The sequence below is a fragment of the Phyllobates terribilis genome, unplaced genomic scaffold (genome assembly GCF_046119375.1).
Source record: "Phyllobates terribilis strain yellow unplaced genomic scaffold, ASM4611937v1 Scaffold_5__5_contigs__length_657084704, whole genome shotgun sequence".
Lineage (NCBI taxonomy): Eukaryota > Metazoa > Chordata > Amphibia > Anura > Dendrobatidae > Phyllobates > Phyllobates terribilis.
In genome coordinates, this window is record NW_027362765.1 from 656,084,228 (window position 1) to 656,111,494 (window position 27,267).

Here is a 27,267-nt window from a genome sequence, read left to right on the forward strand (position 1 = left end):
GTGCAGTCCTTTTGAGGGCTAGGTTACATCAGTTCCTATCACTTTTTGCCAGGCAGGTCTGTGGCAGCGCTGTGCAAGTTTTTTTCACAGCATTTGGCTAAATCTAGCAAAGCAAATCCTTTTTGGACTCTTGCAGTGTGTGTTAGTCAGTGGAGTAAACTATCTGTGTTGCAAGATACACCAACTGTGTATAGAATACAAATTGATTTACTGCACCTAGTGAAGTAAAACCTTTTGGGCATAGCATCATTCTATTAGTCCATCTATACTAACCTCCACCAGGTTGCAAATTCAAAATAATCTTTATCTGCATCTAGCTCTGAAAAAATATTTGGGCTTCGGCTTGTAGCAGTGTGTGGGACTTGTTCTATTAGTCCATCTATACTAACCTCCACCAGGTTGCAAATTCAATATAATTTTTTTCTGCATCTAGCTCTGAAAAAATATTTTGGCTTGTAGCAATGTGTGGGACTTGTTCTATTAGTCCATCTATACTAAGCTGCACCAGGTTGCAAAATCAATATAATTTTTATCTGCATCTAACTCTGAAAAAATATTTGGGCTTCGGCTTGTAGCAGTGTGTGGGACTTGTTCTATTAGTCCATCTAAACTAACCTCCACCAGGTTGCATATTCAATATAATTTTAATCAGCCTCTAGCTCTGAAAAAATATTTCGGCTTGTAGCAGTGTGTGGGACTTGTTCTATTAGTCCATCTATACTTACCTCCACCAGGTTGCAAATTCAATATAATTTTTATCTGCATCTAGCTCTGAAAAAATATTTCGGCTTGTAGCAGTGAGTGGGACATTTTCTATTAGTCCATCTATACTAACTTCCACGAGGTTGCAAATTCAATATAATTTTTATCTGCATCTATCTCTGAAAAAATATTTGGGCTTTGGCTTGTAGCAGTGTGTGGGACTTGTTCTATTAGTCCATCTATACTAACCTCCACCATGTTGCAAATTCAATATAATTTTTATCTTCATTTAGCTCTGAAAAAATATTTCAGCTTGTAGCAGAGTGTGGGACTTGTTCTATTAGTCCATCTATACTAACCTCCACCAGGTTGCAAATTCAATATAATTTTTATCTGCATCTAGCTCTGAAAAAATATTTTGGCTTGTAGCAGTGTGTGGGACTTGTTCTATTAGTTCATCTATACTAACCTCCACCAGGTTGCAAATTCAATATCATTTTTATCTGCATCTAGCTCTGAAAAAATATTTCGGCTTGAAGCAGTGTGTGGGACTTGTTCTATTAGTCCATCTATACTAACCTCCACCAGGTTGCAAATTCAATATAATTTTTTTCTGCATCTAGCTCTGAAAAAATATTTCGGCTTCGGCTTGTAGCAGTGTGTGGGACTTGTTCTATTAGTCCATCTATACTAACCTCCACCAGGTTGCAAATTCAAAATAATTTTTATCTGCATCTAGCTCTGAAAAAATATTTGGGCTTGTAGCAGTGTGTGGGACTTGTTCTATTAGTCCATCTATAATAACCTCCACCAGGTTGAAAATTGAAAATAATTTTTATCTGCATCTAACCCAGCCAATACTCTTGGGCTAATACCACAGTTTGGCCACTCAGCTCTGCTCGGTTCCCATCCATTGTTTTTTGTGCAAACAACTCCAGAGTCATGAATTAGTTAACCACCAAAATGAGTGGAAAAAGGCCTGCTGCTGGTGGAGAGGGGAATAGGCGTGTTGGGAAGGGAAAAAAAGGTTGTATCCTTGAGGTAGGTGTTAAAGCAACAGTATCATCTGCAGAAGAAAGACCATCTTCCAGCCAAACTAAGATGTCTACTTCTTTTAGCGGACAATGTGATAAGATCCCTTTCTTACGGCCACGCCAATCGCTACAAATTCCAGATGAGGCACAAAAACAGCAGGTACTTCAACAGATATCAAGTGCTCCTTTAAGTAGGCTCTCCTCCACCTCAACTTCAACATCACAAATACTCCAGTCCTCAGAGGTGTCACCCCAATCGCACTTGCTTTCTCACAGCTCCCAAGTCTCCAGCTGCCCATCTGAGTATGGGGAAGAACAGATGGTTGAGTCTGCAGAGCTATTTACTCATACTACAGCCTGGGAATCAGAGGTCGGCTCCAGAGCTTCTGTAAATCCAGATGAGGAAATGATCTGCACTGATGCCCAGAATCTTTATGAGTCGGATCCAGGACCAGATGCAGAAGGTTCTGACCATAATGTAGACCCTCGTTCCCAAACTGTAACTCCTGTTGGTGGAGACAATGAGGAAGACGATGATGAGACTCAAATACCTGATTGGAGCGACAACTTTAGTTTTTTGTCAGGGCAGGAAGAGGTTTGCACTGAGGACGACGGGTGTGATAACACACAGGGTGATGATGACGAGGTTGGAGATCCCACTTACTGTCAACCCACAGTCAGCCAGTCGATGAGGTCAGCAGAGGAGGTGGAGGAGGATGCTAGTGACGATGAGGTCAGGTTGCGCCTTCCTGGACAGAGACGTAGTACTGGAAGCACGTCAACAACTGCATCCTCAAACACAACTCTGCCTCTGACCACAAGTCGTGGTGGCTCTTCAGGTCGCATGGTTGCTAAGCCTTGCATAGCCTGGGCATTTTTTCAGATGGATAAGGATGACCCAACTCGTGTTATCTGTAACATTTGTCAGCAAAAGCTAAGTACAGGCCAAAAAATACATATTTTGAGTACTTCATGCATGAACCGGCACATGGATATTGAGCATAAGTTGCAGTGGGAAGCTCACTGTGCTACAATGCGGCCTAGCCGGCCGGGCCAACCTCTGTCTGCCGCTTCTTGTGCATCCGCGGCCTCTTCATCCTCTGTGACTGGGGGGACAGCAGTCACACCTGTTTTGGGACGCAGACCTGCCACCTCTTTACCCGCAACAGCCAGCGTGATTGGCAGGTCATCATTTTCTTTGGAGGTGGAAGCACCAGCTTGCGTTCAGCGCTGTCCGACATCGATAGCACCACCTTTGGATCAAGGCAACCCAACATGTCTGCCTGCATCTTCCTCACAGACTGGCAGTTTGCCAGGGACACCCTTCTCAACCCCATCTAAGCACAACAGCCAGCCCTCGGTCCCTCAGATGTGGACAAGTAAAAGACCATTTCCTCCCAGCCATGAGAAAGCTAAGAGGTTGAATTTCACCATCTGCAAGCTCTTGGCTACAGAAATGCTGCCTTTCCCACTGGTGGACACAGAGGATTTTCGGGACCTTATGTCCGTCGCATTTCCACAGTACCAGATACCAAGTCGGCACTACTTCTCAAAGAAAGGTGTGCCTGCGCTCCACCAGCATGTCGCACACAACATCACCGCTTCTTTGAGAAACTCTATGTGTGACAGGGTGCATTTCACCACAGACACTTGGACGAGTATGCATGGACAGTGGCGTTACATGTCGCTGACTGGGCACTGGGTAACTATGGTGACAGCAGGACAAGGGGCTGCTGTCCAAGTCTTGCCGTCCCCACGAGTTGTGCATCAATCCTCTTTATCTCAAAGTTCCTCCACTGCTTCTGCCTCCTCAACCTCCTCTCGGTCCTCCACCTGCAACCAAAGCCTGTCTGGTCATGCCACAAGCTTTCTAACTGTGCAGAAGGGATCCTACACACCTCCTTACTATGCTGGCAGCAGGGATCAAGGTCATCAGGCAGTTTTTACTTTGAAATGTCTGTGAAATGTGAGTCACACAGCTGAGGAGTTGTGGTCAGCTCTGGAGAACCAGTTTCATGAATGGTTGTCTCCACTGGACCTGAAACCAGGGAAGGCCGTGTGCAACAATGCTGCAAACCTGGGTGCGGCCCTTCGCCGGGGCAATGTTACACACGTGCCTTGTATGGCTCACGTGTTGAACCTGGTTTTCCAGCAATTTTTAGCTCACTATCCCGGAATAGATGGCCTTCTGCAGAGGGCACGGTCGCTGTGTGCTCACGTCCATCGTTCGCATCCCGAAGCTCAGCGACTTACATCTCTACAGAAGTCGTTGGGCCTGCCACTTCACCGTCTAAAATGCGATGTGCCTACCCGGTGGAATTCAACTCTGCACATGTTGCAGCGACTGTGGCAGCATCGACAAGCCCTGGTGCAATACGTTCTGACATATAGCCTTGGCCAACAAGATCCAGAGGTGGGGAAAATCACGCTGGAGGAGTGGTCTCAGATCAGGGACCTATGCACCCTTCTGCACAGATTTGAAATGGCGACGAAGATGTTTAGTGCTGACGATGCCATTATCAGCATGACTATTCCGGTGATTTACATGCTGGAGCAGTTGTTAAACAGAATTTCGGAGTCAGGTGGTGGCACAAGAGGAGGTGGAGGAAGGTGAGGAGGAGGAGTTGTATGCAGAAGGGCTAACATCTGCAACGTCCAGACGGTCGGCAGCACTAAGGCGGCAGGCATGTGAGGGTGGGGGAGATGGTTTTACCAGGGCGCATGGTAGCAGCCAAACTAGTGAGGAAGGTGCAGGAGCCCAGGAAGAAGTGGAGGACGAACTGATGGAAGACTCATCAGATGAGGGAGACCTTGATCACATTTCTGTTGTGCGAGGTTGGGGGGAGAGGGCAGAGGAAGGAATCATGATTGTTACATCGCCACCAACACAACAGGGACTTGGTGCTCCTGGATGCGGAAGACACATGAGTGCCTACTTGCTGCACTACCTGCAACATGACCCTTGAATTGTGATAATTAGAAATAATCCTGACTTCTTGGTTGCCACACTGTTAGATCCCCGGTAACAAAGTAATTTGCAGAAATTATTCCTGTCATACAGATGCACGCATGCCGGAGTATCAGCAGAGACTGTTGCAGAATCTTACATGTGCTTTTCTACAAAACACTAGTGGTGCACGTAGTGAATCTCACTGTTCCAACTTGCCAACCGTGGGACTGTCGAGTGTTCAGCACTCAAAACGTAACTGAAACACAGTATCTGCTGGTAACATTAATTTTGCGGAATCATTTCACTACTTTTTTAGCCCATCCTTTGCAATGCCACAGGAGACAAAAAGTCTGACACATCGTCAACGCCTAGAGATGATGGTACAGGAGTATCTACAAGTAAACTTTGAAGCCATGATTGTGTCACTGGACCCTTGCTCTTTTTGGGCTTCCAATCTGGATAAATGGCCGGAGCTCGCCACTTACGCCTTGGAGATCTTGTCATGCCCCGCAGCCAGCGTTCTGTCTGAACGTGTGTTCAGCGCTGCTGGTGGTGTGCTGACAGATAAGCGCACGCGGCTCTCCACTGATAATGTAGACAGACTCACATTCATAAAGATGAACAAATCATGGATCCGAAACAACTTTTCTACCCCTGTGTCATCCTGGGGAGAGTAAAAGATTGATGATTTGTTAAAATCACCTCACCAACCGTTTTACGCTTTCAAATTACTAATCATGTTTATCTGTATCTTGGCTGGAAAATAATTTGGGCCTTGTAGCAGTTTGCAGTACTGATTCTATTAGGCCATCAATACTAAACTCCACCAGCTTTCAAATTAATAATAATTTTTAGCTGCATCTAGCCCGGAAAATAATTTTTGGGCTCCTAGATGCTCAAGACACATGAGTGCCTTCTTGCTGCACTACCTGCAACATGACCTTCAGATTGTCAGAATTCGAAATAATCCTGACTACTGGGTTGCCACACTCTTAGATCCCCCACACTCTTCGATCAACCTTTTCATTTTAATAAAGAACAAAAAAATGGTCATTTTTGAAATTATAAGCATTAGCAGGTTATTAGAAACTGAAATCAAACAGTTTTCAACTCAAAACTTTATTCTAGGTGATGTTACATTTGCACATAGGACCTCTTGTTCAAAAGGAGCTTCTGAACTCTCTCGTCCATTGAATTTGTCAGGTTTTGGATGGTTTCTGCTTCAATTGTTTTGCATGAGGACAGAATACCCTCCCAGAGCTGTTGCTTAGATGTGAACTGCCTCCCGCCATCCTAGACACTCCTTTTGATGGTGCTCCAGAGGTTCTCAATGGGGTTGAGGTCAGGGGAGCATGGGGGTCACACCATATGTTTCTCCCCTTTTATGCCCATATCAGCCAGAGATGCAGATGTGTTATGTGCAGCATGAGACGGTGAATTATCATGCATAAAAATGATCTTGCTGCGGAATTCATGGTTCTTCTTCTTGAACCATGGCAGGAAGTGCTGTTTGAGAAACTCCACATACATTATGGAGTTAAATTTTACCCCTTCAGGGATCCTAAAGGGGGTGACAATCTCTCTCCTCATGATTACAGCCCAAAACATTACTCCACCTCCTCCTTGTTGGCGCCATAGCCGTGTTTGCATGGGGTGTCCATCAACCAGCCATCCTCCACTCCATCCATCTGGACCATCGAGCGTTGCACGGCACTCATCCGAGAACAAAACAATTTTGAAGTCTGTCTTCATGTATTGTTTGTCCCAATGGAGCCATTTCTGCTTGTGTACAGTGGATAGAGTAGGTCAACAGGATGGCTTATGCAAAGCTGCAAACCTCTGAAGGACCCTGCATCTTGTTGTCCGGGGGATGTTGGAGGCACCAGCTGCTTCAAAAACTTGTCTGCTGCTATGACAAGGCTTTTTTGCCGCTGCTCTTTTAACCTGACGTAATTGCCTGTAGGAAAGAGTCCTCATTTTCCCTTATCAGCACGCACACGTGTGTACTGTGAATCAGCTACATACTTCTTGATTGTGCGATGATCAGGATGAAGTGTCTTTGCAATGTTGATTATATTCATGCCTTGACCTAAACTCTCCACAATTTGTTGCTTCTCGGCAGCCGACACATCCTTTTTCATTCCCATTTTGGCAGAAAATGTAGGCTGCTTAATAATGTGGGACAGCCTTCTTAAGTAGTCTTGCCTTTAATTGGACACACCTGCCAAACTAATTAGCACAGGTGTCTGCAATTGCTTACAGTGATATAAAGAGCCCTGACACACATCACCATCAATGAGTTTAACTGACAATCAAAAAAATTCTTACCTTATCACTCCTAAACACTTTTGCATAATAATTTGGAACACAGTGTACATTTGCTTTTCCACAAAATACCAGTGGTTCACGTAGTGAATCTTACAGTTCTAACTTGCCAACCGTGGTCTGTATGGAGTTGTTCAATAAAGGGCCCAAAATTATGTTAACATAGACGGGAGAGGTCTCTATGAATACGAATTCCTAAGTATTTGATACCCTGTGAGGGCAGGCAAAGGGAAAGTTGGACTGGATGGAATCCGGGATGGATTTGGGGAGGGAGACATCGAGGGCCTCAGACTTCGCTGCATTGATTTTAAAATTTGACCATGGAACAAAGTGATCTATTTCACCCATAACAGCAGGGATGGATATATGTGATTGAGTGATATATACTAGGACATCATCAGCAAATGCAGAGCACTTGTACTCGTTGCCTCCCACCTCAATCCACCTAATATTGGGGTTATGGCGAATTGATGATTTGATTTATCTTGCGCAATGTATGCATTCCGTGAGCAACCGCTCGAGGATCCATACTGCTGCGAGAGATGTGAGCATATCGAGCACTTGGAAGCCCAAATTCTGGATCTAAGTGCTCAGATAGCGATACTGAGGAGCATCGACAACATGAAACGGAGTTTGCTGCTCACCGAGCAGACTCTCAATGAGTCAATACTGGGGGGGGAGCATAGAGGGGAAGTGCAGACTGAACAGGCAGGGAGATGGATAACAGTTAGGAGGGATAGAGGGAAGAAGTATAGGAAGGCTGGTTCAGAACCGGCATTATTGGAGCACAACAGATCCTCTGACCGCCAGTGGAGTGTATGCTCCAGTAATGAGGGGGAGGGGGGGAAGTATAGGGCAGGCAAGACAGGTTCGGGTAGTGGGTGACTCTTATTATTAGGGGGACAGACAGGGCAATCTGTCACAAAGACCGGGATCGCCGAACGGTGTCCTGCCTCCCTGGCGCTCGAGTCCGGCACATCGCGGATCGGGTTGACAGGTTACTGGGTGGGGCTGGCGAAGACCCAGCGGTCATGGTCCACATCGGCACCAATGACAAAGTGAGTGGTAGATGGAGGGTCCTTAAAAATGATTTCAGGGACCTAGGTAGAAAGCTTAGGGCAAGGACCTCCAAGGTAGTTTTCTCAGAAATACTACCAATCCCGCGAGCCACACAGGAGCGCCAACGGGAAGTTAGTGTAACGCTGTCTCTGTGTACTGGAGGTAGGGGGCCTAAGCTGACCCTAAGCTGGGGCCCTGACTAATCCCTCTACCTGGAGGTACTGTTAAAGGTACAGAGGTCCAGGCCGCCAGCGTAAACCCTACCTCCTGAGGATCCCTGCACCTAAGTAATCTAGTCCTGAGAAGGACCCCGATCACAACAAAAGGGGACAGGTAATAATATGCCCACACTCAGTACTTACACGAACGAGACAGTACAAGGGTAAAACCAAAACCACCTTGCATACAAAAACTACACAACTACAACAGAGGGAACACCAACGGGAAAGGAGATAAATGATAAAGCGAGGAAGGGAAAAAACACTCCAAATGCACTTAGCTCTGAAACTCCAAATACCACGATCCGCTCTGTTAGTCTGCATGAAATGCTTTCACCGACACTTCCCTAACAGACCGGCAGGCATTTGAAGGAGTCCCACTACAGCAGCATTGATTGCAGCTGGGCGAGGCTGGGCGAGGCTGGACCTCAGAGAGAGAGAGAGTTAACTCCCTCACTGCCGAAAAACACAAAGCACCAAAAACTCAGCTGCGAGAAGTCAAGCTGTGTAATCGTGGCGACACACCCGTGACAGTACCCCCCCTTCTACGAGGGGCCTCCGGACCCTCAGGGCCAGGTTTATCCGGGTGAGTCGTGTGGAAGGCCCGAACTAATCGGTCTGCGTTAATATCTGACGCAGGAACCCACATCCTCTCCTCAGGACCATACCCCTTCCAATGAACCAGGTACTGAAGGGACCGGCGATTAAAGTGTGAATCGATGACCCTCGATACCTGGAACTCCAAGTTACCATTGACCACCACTGGAGGGGGAGGTAAAGGTGATGGTACCACCGGCGCCACATACCTCTTAAGCAACGATCTGTGGAACACGTTGTGAATTTTAAACGTAGGGGGGAGGTCCAGACGGAATGCCACCGGATTAATTATAGAACTGATCCTGTACGGCCCGATGAACCTGGGACCCAGTTTCCAGGAGGGAACCTTAAGTTTTATATTCCTGGTAGACAACCATACCCGATCGTTCACACTTAGGTCCGGACCAGACACTCTCCTCCTATCAGCCATACGTTTGTATCGGTTCCCCATAGTATTCAGATTCTTCAGCACCCCTCTCCATACTGAAGCGAGTGATGAGGAAAATCGTTCCTCCTCAGGAACCCCCGAAGAGCCCCCCCTACTGAAAGTACAAAACTGGGGGTGAAAACCATATGCCCCAAAAAACGGGGACTTACTAGTGGACTCGCTCCGCCTATTATTAAGAGCAAACTCTGCCAGAGGTAAGAAAGAAGCCCAGTCCTCCTGGTTCTCTGACACAAAACACCGGAGATATGTCTCCAAGCTCTGGTTCATACGTTCCGTCTGACCATTGGTCTGAGGATGAAAAGCCGATGAGAACGATAAATGCATCCCCCGCCGTGTACAAAACGCCTTCCAGAATTTGGACACAAACTGAGACCCCCGATCTGACACCACCTCGGAGGGTACCCCGTGAAGCCTCACAATCTCCCCAATGAACACCTGCGCAAGAGTTTTAGCATTAGGAAGAGCAGGAAGAGCGATAAAATGTGCCATCTTGCTGAACCTGTCCACTACAACGAGTATGACTGTTTTACCCGAAGACGGAGGGAGGTCCGTAATAAAGTCCATAGACAGATGAGTCCAAGGACACTCCAGGATCTTCAAAGGTAAGAGGGCCCCAGACGGACGGGTATGTGAGGTCTTAGAGCGCACACAAACCCCACAGGACGCGACAAAAGTTACCACCTCCTTATGTAAGTTAGGCCACCAAAACCGACGCGAGAGGAGATCCACAGTTGCTTTACTCCCCGGGTGTCCTGCAAAAACTGAGTTATGGTGTGCCTCGATCACCTTTTGTCGCAACTGATCTGGAACAAACAGTCTCCCTGGAGGTCCAACAGGGGCGTCCCCCTGAGCCTCCAATACCTCTTCCTCAAGCTCAGAGCATACAGCCGAAACCACCACCCCCTCCTGAAGGATAGGAATCGGGTCGTCCGTATTCCTGGCCCCAGGGAAACTACGAGATAAGGCATCCGCCTTTACATTTTTTGACCCAGGACGATATGTAACGACAAAATTAAACCTGGTAAAAAACAATGACCACCTAGCTTGTCTGGGATTCAGACGTTTCGCGGACTCCAGATATAGCAGGTTCTTGTGATTGGTGATGACGGTGACCGGATGGACTGCCCCCTCTAAAAAATGCCGCCACTCCTCAAAAGCTAACTTAATGGCCAAGAGTTCCCTATTGCCGACATCGTAATTCCTCTCAGTGGACGACAATTTTTTAGAGAAAAAGGCAAAAGGATGCCACTTACCAGGGGACGAACCTTGTGACAATACTGCTCCCACCCCTACCTCGGAAGCGTCTACCTCTACAATGAATGGCTCTGACGCATCAGGTTGAATGAGTATGGGTGCCGAGGCAAAACATTTTTTCAAGGAGGAGAATGCTTGACAAGCCTTGTCAGACCACCTAGAAAAATCCGTCCCCTTTCTAGTCATGTCTGTGAGAGGCTTAACCATGGACGAGAAATTACGAATGAACTTCCGGTAATAATTAGCAAACCCCAGGAAACGTTGTAGTGCCTTAAGATTCTCTGGCCGATCCCACTCAAGAACTGCCCGCACTTTCCCAGGGTCCATACGAAAACCGGACGCTGAAACCAGGAAGCCTAAAAACTGGAGTTCCTGTACGGCGAACACACACTTTTCCCATTTGGCATACAGTTTATTATCCCGCAAGATCTGTAACACCTGCCTAACGTGCTCCTGATGAGACACCAGATCCGGCGAGTAAATTAAGATATCATCCAGATATATGACAACAAACTGTCCCACCAGGCGGCGAAAAATGTCATTAACAAAGTGTTGGAACACCGCCGGGGCATTAGTCAGACCGAATGGCATGACAAGGTTCTCGTAATGCCCCTCCGGAGTGTTAAACGCCGTCTTCCACTCATCCCCCTCCTTCATCCTAATCAGATTGTACGCCCCCCTGAGATCCAACTTAGAGAACCATTTGGCGCCCACAATCTGATTAAAGAGATCGGGAATAAGTGGGAGCGGATACGGATCTCGGACCGTAATCCGATTAAGTTCACGGAAATCCAGGCAAGGGCGTAGGCCTCCATCTTTCTTCTTAACAAAGAAGAACCCCGCGGCCACCGGTGAAGATGAAGGTCTAATATGCCCCTTAGCCAGACTTTCTGAAATATAATCCTTCATGGCCTGCCTCTCAGGACCAGAAAGGTTATACAACCTAGATTTAGGTAACTTGGCCTCAGGGAGCAGTTTTACAGAACAGTCATACTCGCGATGAGGAGGTAGTTCCTGACACCCTTTCTCCGAGAATACATCCTCAAAGTCCGCCAGAAATGGAGGTAAGACCCTAGGAGTAACCGCACCGATGACCGTATTCATGCAGTTTTTATTACAGAATTTACTCCATTGGCTTATCTCTCTGGATTGCCAATTAATAACCGGGTTATGCTTAGTTAACCAAGGAAGGCCCAACACTATAGGAGTGGGAAGACCCTCCAACACGTAGCAAGACAACAGTTCTTTATGTATCGCCCCCACTTGAAGTTTTACGTCATGCACAGCTTGCAAAAAACTTCCCTGACCGAGAGGCCTGGCATCGATCGAGAATATGGGGATGGGTTTAGCCAACTCACTCAATCGCATACCTTGAACCCGGGCAAACCGAGCGTCCACCAGATTAGCCCCGGCCCCACTATCCAGAAGAACAGATATCTCTCAGTTCTCATACCCACCACCACCTCCGCCGGTACGAGAAACTGAGACGAACCTAGGGACGAAATACCTACTCCCAGATTGCCGTCCACCACACAACCTGGGATCAACAGTTTTCCGACGACTCTTCACTCTGCAAGGGACGGGATGGACACCCCCCAAAAAAAATGTCCCTTTCTCCCGCAGAAGAAACACCTTCCTGTCTTATGGCGCACCACCGGTCCCCTCCCCCAAAATGATGTCCCTCCTAATTGCATAGGCTCCTCTGGACTGACCAGGGGAACCACCATATGAGGGGACCTTGTAGGAGGTGGAGTCATCACAGGGGGTGGAGTTATCCCGCACCTCTCCCGAAGCCGTCTGTCAATGCGAATAGCAAGGCCCATAGCGGCTTCCAGTGACGCGGGAGAGTCATACTGTACCAACACATCCTGTAATTTGTCGGATAAACCTTGACAAAACTGGCTCCTAAGAGCCGGGTCATTCCACTGGGTGTCAGTGGCCCACCTACGGAACTCCGAACAGAATTCCTCCGCCGGACGATCTCCCTGCTGGATCCTACGTAACTTAGATTCAGCAAGGGAGATCCGATCCGGGTCATCATATACAAGATCCAGAGCAGCAAAAAACCTATCCACTGACTGGAGAGCCGGGGAGCCCGGGGGAAGAGAGAACGCCCAAGATTGTGGGTCCCCTTGTAGGAGCGAGATGACAATTCCCACCCTTTGTTCTTCACTCCCCGATGACCGAGGCCGCAGCCGAAAGTACAGCTTGCATGCCTCCCGGAAAACAAAAAACTTGTCCCGCCCCCCAGTGAACCTGTCAGGGAGAGCTACTTTAGGTTCTGGTCCGGCTTGCTCCTGAGGATACAAAACCTTGGACCTAACGTCCGCCAGCTCCATGGACAAACTCTGCAACTGCCGAGCTAGACCGGCTACTGGATCCATGGTAGCTGGAGAAAATCTAAGTGGTCGGTGAAACTGTCACGCTGTCTCTGTGTACTGGAGGTAGGGGGCCTAAGCTGACCCTAAGCTGGGGCCCTGACTAATCCCTCTACCTGGAGGTACTGTTAAAGGTACAGAGGTCCAGGCCGCCAGCATAACCCCTACCTCCTGAGGATCCCTGCACCTAAGTAATCTAGTCCTGAGAAGGACCCCGATCACAACAAAAGGGGACAGGTAATAATATGCCCACACTCAGTACTTAGACGAACGAGACAGTACAAGTGTAAAACCAAAACCACCTTGCATACAAAAACTACACAATTACAACAGAGGGAACACCAACGGGAAAGGAGATAAATGATAAAGCGAGGAAGGGAAAAAACACTCCAAATGCACTTAGCTCTGAAACTCCAAATACCACGATCCGCTCTGTTAGTCTGCATGAAATGCTTTCACCGACACTTCCCTAACAGACCGGCAGGCATTTGAAGGAGTCCCACTACAGCAGCATTGATTGCAGCTGGGCGAGGCTGGACCTCAGAGAGAGAGAGTTAACTCCCTCACTGCCGAAAAACACAAAGCACCAAAAACTCAGCTGCGAGAAGTCAAGCTGTGTAATCGTGATGATCTTCGTGGCGACACACCCGTGACAGTTAGGGAGGTGAATAAGTGGCTAAAGAGTTGGTGCAAGGCAGAAGGGTTTGGGTTCATGGAGAACTGGGCCAACTTCGCGGTCGGCTACAGGCTCTACCGTAGGGACGGGCTGCACCTCAATGGGGAGGGTGCAGCGGTGCTGGGGAAGAAGATGGCTAATAGGTTGGAGGAGTTTTTAAACTAGAGACGGGGGGGGAACCAAGGAAATAGGTTGGATGTGAGGCAAGCAAGGGGGAAGGGGAGAAGTGAATATAATGAGGGTGGAGAGGGGGGTGGGGATAGTACAGTTAGATCATTAGAGAAGAATAGGATGCTAAATAACCCCAAAGTTTTATCTTGCATGCTGACCAATGCAAGAAGCCTGACCAATAAGGAGGATGAGCTGCGGGCGCTTATATCGGAGGAGAGGTATGACATCATAGGTATAACAGAGACTTGGCTAGATGATAGCTACGACTGGGCAGTAAATTTATTAGATTATAGTTTATTTAGAAGGGACCGGAACCAGGGGAAAGGTGGAGGAGTCTGCTTATATGTAAAGTCATGTCTAAAACCCAGACTAAGGGAAGATATAGGAGAGGGAGAAGAGGGGGTCGAGTCCATGTGGGTAGAGATAGAGGGGGCAAAAAATAATAATAAAATATTACTGGGGGTCTGCTATAAGCCACCAAATATAACAGAGGAGAATGAGAATCTGCTATTAGGACAAATAGACAAAGTAGCAAAACATAATGAAGTGATTGTAATAGGGGATTTCAACTACCCGGATATTGACTGGGAAACAGAAACCCGTAGATCTCAGAAAGGAAAAAGGTTCTTGACAAATATTAAGGATAATTATCTCTCCCAACTAGTGCAGGAACCAACGAGAGGGAAGGCCGTGTTGGACTTAATATTGACTAATAGGCCTGATAGAATAACTGAGGTACAGATAGGGGGGCACCTAGGTAATAGAGATCATAATATTATCGACTTCAAAATGCCCTTCAGTACGGTTATCAATAAGGGAACAACAAAAACATTAAACTTTAGGAGGACGAAGTTTGATCAGCTGATAGAAAACCTTCAACTTATTGACTGGGACAAAGTACTTAATCAATGGAATACGAATAGTAAATGGGAAACCTTCAAAAGAATTCTGAATACTCAGTGCGAGAAGTATATACCGTATGGGAATAAAAGGGCCAGAAATAAGAGGAAACCAATATGGTTGAACAAGAACGTAAAAGGGGCGCTAAATAGCAAAAAAGAGGCATTCAAGAGATTAAAACAGGAAAACAGTAAGGAGGCACTAATGTGTTACAAGGAAAAAACGAGAACCTGTAAAAAACAAATAAAAATAGCGAAGGAGGAAACACAGAGACGTATTGCTAGGGAAAATAGATCAAATCCCAAACTGTTCTTTACGTATATAAATAGTAAAAGGATTAAATCGGATAATATTGGACCGAGAAAAAGTGAGGAAGGCAAAATCATAGAGAAAGATGAGGATAAAGCTAATCTATTAAATAATTTTTTTTCAACAACTTTCACAAAGGAAATAGAACTAACAGGAGAAATGAGAAGTGACAAGCTTAATCCTCCACTAAGTATGACAAATCTAACCCAACTTGAGGTACAGAAACGCCTCAGTAATATTAAAATAAACAAATCACCAGGACCTGATGGCATACACCCACGGGTACTAAGGGAACTAAGTAATGTGATAGACAGACCGTTATATCTTATATTTAAGGACTCTGTTGAGACTGGGTCTGTACCACTTGATTGGCGACAGGCGAATGTAGTGCCAATATTCAAAAAGGGAGCGAAAAGTGACACCGGAAACTATCGGCCGGTGAGTCTGACGTCCGTTGTGGGCAAAATTTTTGAAATCTTCATTAAAGAGGCAATTATGGAGCATCTTGATGCTAATAATCTTTTTATCCCGAACCAACATGGATTCATGAGGAATCGCTCCTGCCAAACAAACCTGATTGACTTCTACGAGGAGGTTAGCTCTCGATTAGATCAGGGGGAACCAGTGGATGTCGTGTATCTCGACTTCTCAAAACCGTTCGATAGCGTGCCACATAATAGGTTGGTATACAAAATGAGAATGATGGGGCTGGGGGAAAATGTCTGCAAGTGGGTAGCTAACTGGCTAAAGGATAGAAGGCAGAGGGTGGTTATAAATGGAATATACTCAGATTGGGTAAGCGTCACTAGTGGGGTACCACAGGGGTCTGTACTAGGCCCAATGTTATTTAATATCTTTATTAACGACATAGTCAACGGGATAAATAGTAAAATATCAATATTTGCAGATGACACAAAGTTATGTAAAACAATTAATACAAAAGAGGACAGTGCAGACCTACAGAGGGATTTGGATAAGCTGGGTAGGTGGAGCATTAAATGGCAAATGAGGTTTAACAAGGAGAAATGTAAGGTCATACATATGGGAAGGAAAAATGGAAGTCACCAGTACTCACTGAATGGGAAATCATTGGGGAATTCAGAGATGGAGAAGGACTTGGGCATCTTGATTGATAGCAAACTAAATTGGAGTGCCCAAAGTCAGGCCGCTGCTGTAAGGGCAAACAGGGTAATGGGATGTATCAGAAGAGGTATAGCTGCAAAGGATGAGAACATTGTTCTTCCACTGTACAAAGCACTGGTCAGACCACACTTGGAATGCTGTGCTCAGTTATGGGCCCCAATATATAGAAAGGATATAAATGAGCTTGAAAAGGTACAAAGGAGGGCAACAAAATTAATAAAGGGAATGGAGGGACTGCAATACCCAGAGAGGTTGGCAAAACTAGGACTATTCAGCCTGGAAAAGAGAAGGTTGAGGGGGGACATAATAAATGTGTACAAATATGTTAGGGGACAGTATAGAGATCTTGCCCGGGATTTGTTCAAAAGGAGGGATATTACGGTAACAAGAGGGCATTCACTAAGACTGGAAGAGAAAAGGTTTCAGCACCAGCATAGGAAGGGGTTCTTTACGGTAAGAGCAGTGAGAATATGGAATTCACTGAGTGAGGAGACGGTAATGTCAGATTCACTACACCAGTTCAAGCGGGGACTGGATGCATTTCTAGATACCAGGCAGATTTCAGCATATACTTAAAAATAAAATAGTAGGTTGATACAGGGATTTATTCTGACTGCTGGTTTCAGAGTCGGGAGGGAATTTTTCCTCAGGTGAAGATTGGCTAAATCATTTGGGGTTTTTGCCCTCCTCTGGATCAACTTTAGCAATTACAGAACTAACAGGTCGAACTTGATGGACGCAAGTCTTTATTCGGCTTTACAAACTATGTTACTATGTTGCTATGATGAGAGCAGGTGCTCCGTCACTAGGATGTATAAGAGAGGGGACAGAGGACATCCCTGCCTTGTCCCATTGGTGATTATGAAAGGTGATGAAAATGTTCCATTTATCTTTAGCCTAGGTGACGTATTGCGATACAGGGCCGTGATTTTGGCTATAAAACGGTCCCCTAGACCACTACCCCAAGATTTTTAAGAGAATATATGGCGTGCCAGGAGACTCTATGGAATGCTTTCTCAGCATCCAACGAGAGTATCTAATTACAAATTGTTAACTGCATCTAGACCAGGACATACTTTGTGCCTAGTAGCAGTGTCTGCTTGTCAGCAGATTATCCTAGCTGTTAAGCAAGCTACACCACCTGTTGTTTGGACACTTAATTTTTTCAAAGTAAATGGTTCGGGCCCACGGGACACTCAGTGAAGATCATCGGGGAGGCACCCCAAGGCACAAGGGCTGGGACAGGGGGTAGGATGCCTTGCGGTGGACCGCCAAGCTCGATCCTTACAAAAGCTTTTTAACTGCAGCAGCTTTAGTGGACACTACTGGAGCTGGAATTACACGGCTGCTGGCATGAGACTTGCCCTCCAATAGATCCTTGTAAAAGGATTTAAAGTGTACTCATTCAAATTAGAGAGACAATTTAAATTAAAAAGATTAGACCTGCCTCCACCGCAGGGGGCTCGCTCGACCCACCAGCGGACCAGTATTGGGAGAGGGGGGCTGGCCATCAGGGTCCACTGCGGCTCTGGCACAAACCCGGCGACACAGAGATTGCACGGGCAGGAACGGACTGGCCGTGTCAGCTTTGCACTTTTTTGGTTTTAGAAGGGCATGACATGCCTATATCTGTGTCTCCCCCTCCTTTTACTCCTCCACCTCTTTTTCTTTTCGCATGACTATATGTACTTGTCACTTTTCCATGTGTTAGTTGTGTCTTCTGAGCAGTTTGTCAGCTTTTGGACACCTTTGAAGGTGTTTTCTATGTGTTTCTATGTGTTTTTGTCTGCCTGCCATTGGTTTTAACGGTGTTCGAAGGTGTTCGACGAACAGTTCGACGAATAGTTCGGCGAACATACGGGTGTTCGACAAACTGAACCGAACTCGAACACTACGTGGGTGGCTCAACAGTATTATTGACATCACCATACACTTGTGATGTTCCAGTGGTTTAATAGGTTCTTGCGCCTGTCTTGTAAACAGGTGTTTGTGAGTTAGACTCTATGGAGAGCTTTTTTTCATTCACTTACTAATTAGCTTCCCATAGAGCCAATAGAAATTTGCATTGATTTGGGATTGAGATAGTGCATTTGTGAGATATAGAATCTGCTTTAAGTGTTCATAAAGAACAAGATGTCATCATATGCTGTATAGATTGGCATTTAGAATAACATTGTGAAACCAATAGATTTCTTTTTAACTTACCTATTAGTGATTCAATGTTCACTGCCATTCTTGACAGGACCACACATCGGTGATGTTCCAGTGGCTTAATGGGTTAATGCGCCTGCCTTGTAAACAGGTGTTTATGAGTTTGTCTCCATGGAGAGCGTTTTTTCATTTACTTACTAATGAGCTTCCTATACAGACAAAGGAAATTTGCATTGATTTTTGGCTTGAGATAGCGCAATTGTGAGATATAGAATCTGTATTAAGTGTTCATAAAGAACTAGATGTCATCATACGCTGTATAGATTGGCATTAGGAAAAACAGAGTGAAACCAATGGATTTCTTTTTTAACTTACCTATTAGCGATTCAATTTTCACTGCCCTTCTTGACATCATATTGCATCTGTGATGTTCTGGTGGCCTACTGGGTTAATGTGCTTGTCTTGTAATCAAGAGTTTATGAGTTTGATTACATTGAGAGCTTTCTTTCATTTGCTTCCTATAGTGTCTATGGAAATTTGGATTGATTTGGGCTTGAGATAGTGCAATTGTGAGATATAGAATCTGTATTAAGTGTTCATAAAGAACAAGATGTCATCATACGCTGTTTAGATTTGCATTAGGAATAACATTGTGAAACAAATGGATTTCTTTTTTAACTTACCTATTAGCAATTCAATGTTCACTGGCCTTCTTGACATCACCATACACCTGTGATGTTCCAGTGGTTTAATGGGTTAATGCACCTGACTTTTAAACAGGTGTCATGAGTTCGTCTCCATGGATAATTTTTTTTAATTTACTTACTAATAAGCTTCCTATAGAGCCAATGGAAATTTTCATTGATTTTGGGCTTGAGATAGTGCAATTGTGAGATATAGAATCTGTATTAAGTGTTCATAAAGAACATGATGTCATCATACGCTGTATAGATAGGCATTAGGAATAACATAGTGAAACCAATGGATTTCTTTTTTAACTTACCTATTAGCGATTCAATGTTCACTGCCCTTCTTGACATCGCTAGTACCAGTGTTGTTCCAGTGGCTTAAAGGGTTAATTCGCTTGTCTTGTAAACAGGTGTTCTTGAGTTAGTCTCAATGGAGCGTTTTTTTTCATTTACTTACTAATAAGCTTCCTATAGAGCCAATGGAAATTTTCAGTGATTTTGGGCTTGAGATAGTGCAATTTTGAGATATAGAATCTGTATTAAGTGTTCATAAAGAACAAGATGTCATTATACGTTGTGTAGATTGGCATTAGGAATAACATAGTGAAAACAATGGATTTCTTTTTTAACTTACCTATTAGCGATTCAATGTTTACTGCCCTTCTTGACATTACATTGCACCTGTGATGTTCCAGTGGCCTAAAGGGTTATTGCACTTGTCTTGTTAACAGGTGTTTATGAGTTAGTCTCCATGGAGAGATTTTTTTCTTTTACTTACTAATAAGCTTCCTATAGAGCCAATGGAAATTTTCATTCATTTTGGGCTTGAGATAGGGCAATTGTGAGATATAGAATCTGTATTAAGTGTTCATAAAGAACAAGATGTCATCATACGTTGTATAGATTGGCATTAGGGATAACATAGTGAAAACAATGGATTTCTTTTTTAACTTACCTATTAGCGATTCAATGTTTACTGCCCTTCTTGACATCTTATTGCACCTGTGATGTTCCAGTGGCCTACTGGTTTAGTATGCCTGACTTGTAAACAGGAGTTTATGAGTTTGACTCCATGTTGAGCTTTTTTTCGTTTGCTTTGAATAGAGCCAATGGAAATTTTCAGTGATTTTGGGCTTGAGATAGTGTAATTTTGAGATATAGAATCTGTATTAAGTGTTCATAAAGAACAAGATGTCATCATACGTTGTATAGATTGGCATTAGGAATAACATAGTGAAAACAATGGATTTCTTTTTTAACTTACCTATTAGCAATTCAATGTTCACTGGCCTTCTTGACTTCATCATACACCTGTGGTGTTCCAGTGGTTTAATGGGTTATTGTATCTGACTTGTAAACAGGTGTTAATGAGTTCGTCACCATGGAAATTTTTTTTTAATTTACTTACTAATAAGCTTCCTATAGAGCCAATGGAAATTTGCATTGATTTTAGGCTTGAGATAGTGCAACTGTGAGATATAGAATCTATATTAAGTTTTCTTAAAGAACAAGATGTCATCATACGCTGTACAGATTGGCATTAATAATAACTTAGTGAAAGCAATGGATTTCTTTATTAACTTACCTATTAGCGATTCAATGATCACTGCCCTTCTTGACATCGTGATGCACATGTGATTTTCTAGTGGCTTAAAGGGTTAATGCACTTGTCTTGTTAACAGGTGTTCATGAGTTCGAGTCCACGGAGAGATTTTTTTAATTTACTTTCTAATAAGCTTCCTATAGAGCAAATGGAAATTTTCGTTGATTTTGGGCTTGAGATCGTGCAATTGTGAGATATAGAATCTGTATTAAGTGTTCAAAAAGAACAAGATGTTATCATATGTTGTATAGTTTGGCAATAAGAATAACACAGTGAAACCATTGGATTTCTTTTTTAAGTTTCCTATTAGCGATTAAATGTTCACTGCCCTTCTTGACATCACATTGCATCTGTGATGTTCCAGTTTCCTACTGGTTTAATGTGCCTGTCTTTTAAGCAGAAGTTTATGAGTTTGACGCCACGGAGAGATTTTTTTCATTTACTTACTAATAAGCTTCCTACAGAGCCAATGGAAATTTGCATTGATTTTGTGCTTGAGATAGTGCAAATGTCAGATATATATCCCTGTGGGTAAAATTGAAAAAAAGTTGAAACAAATTTTTTTGGGACTTAGTCATTTTTCCAGCGTTCGGCAAACTTTCAGATAGGGGAAAATGTCAGTGAGCATTCTGATTTCAGTTCCAGAGCGATTCGCCCCCGATGAGTTCTTGATATTAAGTCGTTTTCAGCCAATTATCTGACTTTTTGAAAATTTCAATTTTTGGTGAAAATATCCATTAAATGAGGGAATAATTTGTGTGAGGGTACCCCAGGAGAGTTCCAAATGTGTGTGGGTAGAATATATATCCCACGGGGGTACAATTGAATAAAAGTTTAAAAAAAATTTTATTTTGACTTAGTCATTTTTCCGGCGTGTGTCAGACTTTCAGAGAGGGGAAAATGTCAGTGAGCTTTCCGATTTCAGTTCCAGAGCAATTCAACCAATGAGTTCTTGATATTTAGTCGGTTTCAGCCAATTTTCTGACTTTTTGAAAATTTCACTTTTTGGGAAAATATACATTAAATGAGGGAATAATATGTGTGAGGGTACCCCAAGAGAGTTCCAAATGTGTGTGGGTAGAATATATATCCCACCGGTGTAAAATTGAAAAAAAGTTGAAAAAAAAAATTTTTTGGACTTAATCATTTTTCCGGCGTTTGTCAGACTTTCAGAGAGGGAAAAATGTCAGTGAGCATTCCGATTTCAGTTCCAGAGCGATTCACCCGATGAGTCCTTGATATTTAGTCGTTTTCAGCCAATTTTCTGAGTTTTTGAAAATTTCATTTTTTTGTGAAAATATCCACTAAATGAGGGAATAATATGTGTGAGGGTACCCCAGGAGAGTTCCAAATGTGTGGGCAGAATATATATCCCACGGGGGTAAAATTGAAAAAAAGTTGAAAAAAAAATAATTTTTTTGGACTTAGTAATTTTTCCGGCGTTTGTCAGACTTTCAGAGACAGGAAAATGTCAATGAGCGTTCCGATTTCAGTTCCAGAGCGATTCACCCGATGAGTTCTTGATATTAAGTTGTTTTCAGCCAATTTTCAGACTTTTTGAAAATTTCACTCTATGATGAAAACATCCACTAAATGAGGGAATAATATGTGTGAGGGTACCCCAGGAGAGTTCCAAATGTGTGTGGGTAGAATATATATCCCACGGGGGTAAAATTGAAAAAGGTTGAAATAAAATTTTTTTTGGACTTAGTCATTTTTCCGGCATTTGTCAGACTTTCAGAAAGGGGAAAAGGTCAGTGATCATTCCGATTTCAGTTCCAGAGCAATTCGCCTGATGAGTCCTTGATATTTAGTCGCTTTCAGCCAATTTTCGGACTTTTTGAATATTTCACTTTTTTTGTGAAAATATCCATTCAATGAGGGAATAATATGTGTGAGGGTACCCCAGGAGAGTTCTAAATGTGTGTGGGTAGAATATATATATAACGGGGGTAAAATTGAAAAAAGTTGAAAAAAAATTTTTTGGGACTTAGTCATTTTTCTGCCATTTGTCAGACTTTCAGAGACGGGAACTAGTGTTGAGCCACCCCTGTAGTGTTCGAGTTCGGTTCGGTTCGTCGAACACCCGTATGTTCGTCGAACTGTTCGTCGAACACCATTAAAACCAATGGCAGGCAATCAAAAACACATAGAAACACATGGAAAACACCTTCAAAAGTGTCCAAAAGCTGACAAACTGCTCAGAAGACACAACTAACACATGGAAAAGTGACAAGTACATATAGTCATGCAAAAAGAAAAGAGGTGGAGGAGTAAAAGGAGGAGGAGACACAGATATAGGCATAAAAAATAGAGAACCTACCACACTCCTGGAGTAGTGAGGTGCTCAGGTAGGGTAGCAAGCCCGACGTAATATTAAATCAAAAACCTGGCACTCAAGTAGACTTGAAGATTTTTAAAGAAATAATTGTTTAATGGTAACGTAGTACAGTAAGCAGACGTTTCGGTCCCAAGGACCTTCATCGGTGTACTACGACAGAAGATAACACAAAACTTAAGTGTCACATAGACAATTGTAAACATGCAACATTTTGCATACATAACATAAACATGGTGAAAAAACAAAGTAGAAAAACAACATAACTGGTCATGGATTTACAGCGTAGGGTTGACAACAAGGGGAAACGGATGGGAGAGAGGGAGAGGATGGGGCAGGGAATGAAAAGAAATGGAAATGTAATGGAACCTACCAGAAGATCTGGATCTAATGGATAAGGCAGAAGCCTGGATGTAGTGAACTGAGGAGAGAAAAGAGTGTGAGCCACTGTGGAAAAAATGTAGGAAGGTAAAGGAGGGAGAGAGAAAAACTTTACCTGTGGGGCATAGTGATCATATGTGGCTGCAATGGAGGGAGAACGCGGTGTCCACCGCTTGTCCAAGGCTGTAGGTATATGAGAAGATGGAGGGGTATATATGTGGCAGGGGGGTGGGTGTGAAGGGGCCAAGAACCAATCATTGGTGGCAGTGGAGTAAATGAGCACGATAGGAGCTGTGCCGCAGGACCTGAAGGCCGGAAATGACGTCAGTAAGGTCCTGAAGCCTGCTTGCCGGTCACGTGACCGGAAGTGACGCGTAGTTGCGCTCCACTGTGCGGTTCAGTGTGTTTGGGGAGAGATGCAGAGAGGAGATCCACCTAGAGGATGCAGGAGGGGTGGGAGCAGGAATAGGAACGTCATTGGGGTGGTATCTAAGGAAACAGAAACAAGTTTAAGTATATTGTATGGTTAGGTTCAACAATATATATACTAGAATAGGAACCATTAAGTCTCCAAACATGAAAAGGCAAAGGACATGTAGCAATATGAATCTTGGCAAAATACATATGAAGGTGGTCGAAAAATGACCAGCCCGTGCATAATGACAAGATGTCAGAAAGAAGAGTAATGAAATAAACATTTGGCTGTTGAATCAGCATAAAAGATTTGTATATATAATATAATATAATAACGGTACCATCACAAAAACAGGGTATTCAAATAAATGAACAGAGATCATATTCTCTGTTGAGACCTTTCGGGGACAGGGACTGTAGCTCATGTATCCAGTATGCTTCTCTGAATTTCAATAAGCGGACACGATCCCCCCCGCGTCTTGGGGGGGGCAACCTGTTCTATGACCTGGAACTTGAGCTGTGATACTGAGTGTCCTGCTGATGTAAAATGTGCCGGGATGGGTAGGAGCAGATTTTTACAGCGTATAGTGGACTTATGTTTTGAGATTCTGTCTTTGATGGATTGGGTCGTTTCGCCAACGTATATAAGGCCACAGGGACATTTGATGACGTAAATGACGTAAGAAGAGTTGCAGGTGAAGTAATCTTTGATCCTGTATTGTTTCCCTGATTGTGGATAACAAAAAATGCTGCCTCTGATGATGTTATTACATTGGTAACACTGTAGACATGGAAAAGTCCCCATTTTTGGTGTTGATAAAAATCTTTGTTGAGGTCTGGTGTTTGTGGTGCCAATATCGGCATGTACCAGTCGATCACGAATGTTAGGTGCCTGTTTGTAGCAGGGTAAGAAGGGGACTGAGAAACCGGGGATGGAGGGGTAGGCAGTTTGGAGTATGTTCCAGTGTTGTCTGATTTTCCTGTGTAGTATGAAAGCCATGGGGTGGTAGGTATGTACAAATGGTGATGCGGTTATTGGAGGGATGGTGGGGCAGAGTGGTTCCCTCCAGTGCTTTAGATAGAGTGTCTATCGGGTATCCTCTATCCACAAATTTATTCTGCATCTCTTGTAGTCTCTGGCTTTGAATGGCAGGGTTGCTGACTATACGCTGAACACGACGGAATTGTGACTTGGGAACCGAGGAGAATATGGATCTGGGGTGTGAGCTAGAGAAATGTAGGAGACCATTCCTGTCCGTGGGTTTAATGAAAAGGTCAGTTGAGAGATAGCCAGACTCATCTTTGATGATGATCATGTCTAGGAAATTGATAGATTCTTTATTAGACGTGATGGTAAACCGAAGGCCCTCCCAGGCAGAATTGAGTGATTCAAAGAATTCCGTAAGGGTTTCAGGGGGCCCCCCCATATGCAAAAAATATCATCAATGTAGCGTTTCCAGGCCACAGAATGGAATGGAAGAGAGGATGGGTGTATATAACCTCCTCCTTGAATGCAGCCATGTAGCAATTTGCATATGAGGGGGCCACGTTAGATCCCATAGCGGTACCCCGTTTTTGTAAAAAGAATGTGTCTTGGAAGAGTAAATAGTTCTTTGTTAAGACCAAGTTTAGAAGATCAAGACTAAGGTGGCTGACTTCAGCTGGTGTCTCTGAATTTGCTAATAATTTTTTAACACATTGGATCCCTTTTGCATGTGGTATAGAGGTATATAAATTATTAACGTCCAATGTGACCAGTAAGGAATCAAGATTCGTCTGTTTAATGTCTCGAATGATGGTGAGAAAAGCACTAGTGTCCAGAATGAAGGATTTCATTTTCTTGACTAACGGGGTCAGATTTTTTTCCAGAAAAATGGATAAATGAGACAAGATCGATTCTGTGGAGGCCACAATGGGCCGGCCTGGGGGATTATCCAGGCTCTTATGAATTTTGGGCAATGTATAAAAGACCGGGATGATAGGGAATTTTTCTGTTAAATATTCACAGGTCTTGGAATAAATCGTCCCTTTAAGGGAATGAAATTTCAGGATCTGTGAAATGGAGTCCCTAGTCGTGGATGTGGGATCTTGTGTCAGTTTTTCATAAACTGAACTATCTTCCAGTTGTCTTAGAATCTCATTGAGATAGGAGGTTTTGTCCATAACGACAATTGCTCCGCCCTTATCTGCTGGTTTAATAATGATGGAAGGATCAGATTCGAGACTTTTTAATGCCTGTATGTCCAAAGGAGACAGGTTGTGGTGGTAATGTATTCGGCCCAAATTAATGTCTGACCGTAATTTTTGAAACGTTTGATCAATGAATTGAATGAAAGTCTCGGCTGCATGATAGTATTGTGGCCGTGATTTGGCTGGGTCTGTAGTAAGGGTAGTTGTGTTAACACTGTTCTCCTGAGAGAAATGTGCCTTTAATCTAATGGACCGGTAAAACCTCTGTAGTTCCATGTCAAGTCCAAAAGTCTTACATCTATTAGATGGGCAAAATGACAAGCCTTTCGGTAACACTACATTAAGGCTTGTTATCATTAAACAATTATTTCTTTAAAAATCTTCAAGTCTACTTGAGTGCCAGGTTTTTGATTTAACAGATATAGGCATGTCATGCCCTTCTAAAAGCAAAAAAGTGCGAAGCCGACACGGCCAGTCCGTTCCTGCGCATGCAACCTCTGTGTCGCCGGGTTTGTGCCAGAGCCGCGGTGGACCCTGAAGGCCAGACACCCTCTCCCAATACTGGTGCCTGTCCGCTGGTGGGTCAAGCGAGCCTCCCTGCGGTGGAGGCAGGTCTAATCTTTTTAATTTAAATTGTCTCTCTAATTTGAATGAGTACTCTTTAAATCCTTTTACAAGGATCTATTGAAGGGCAAGTCTCATGCCAGCAGCCGCGGTAATTCCAGCTCCAGTAGCGTCCACTAAAGCTGCTGCAGTTAAAAAGCTTTTATAAGGATCGAGCTTGGCGGTCCACCGCAAGGCGTCCTACCGTCAGTCCCTGCCCCTATGCCTTGGGGTGCCTCCCCGACTTTCTTCACTGAGTGTCCTGGGGGCCCGAACCATTTCCTTTGAAAAAATTAAGTGTCCAAACTACAGGTGGTGTAGCTTGCTTAACAGCTGGGATAATCCGCTAACTAGCAGACACTGCTACTAGGCACAAAGTGTTTCCTGGGCTAGATGCAGTTAAAAATTTGTAATTAGATACTCTCGTTGGATGCTGAGAAAGCATTCCATAGAGTCTCCTTGCACGCCATATATTATTCTCTTAAAAAGCTTGGGGTAGGGTTCTCGGGGACCCTTTTATAGCCAAAATCACAGAGCTGTATCGCAATACGTCACCTAGGCTGAAGATAAATGGAACATTTTCATCACCTTTCATAATCACCAATGGTACAAGGCAGGGATGTCCTCTGTCCCCTCTCTTATACATCCTAGTGACGGAGCACCTGCTCTCATCAATTCGCCATAACCCCAATATTAGGTGGATTGAGGTGGGAGGCACCAAGTACAAGTGCTCT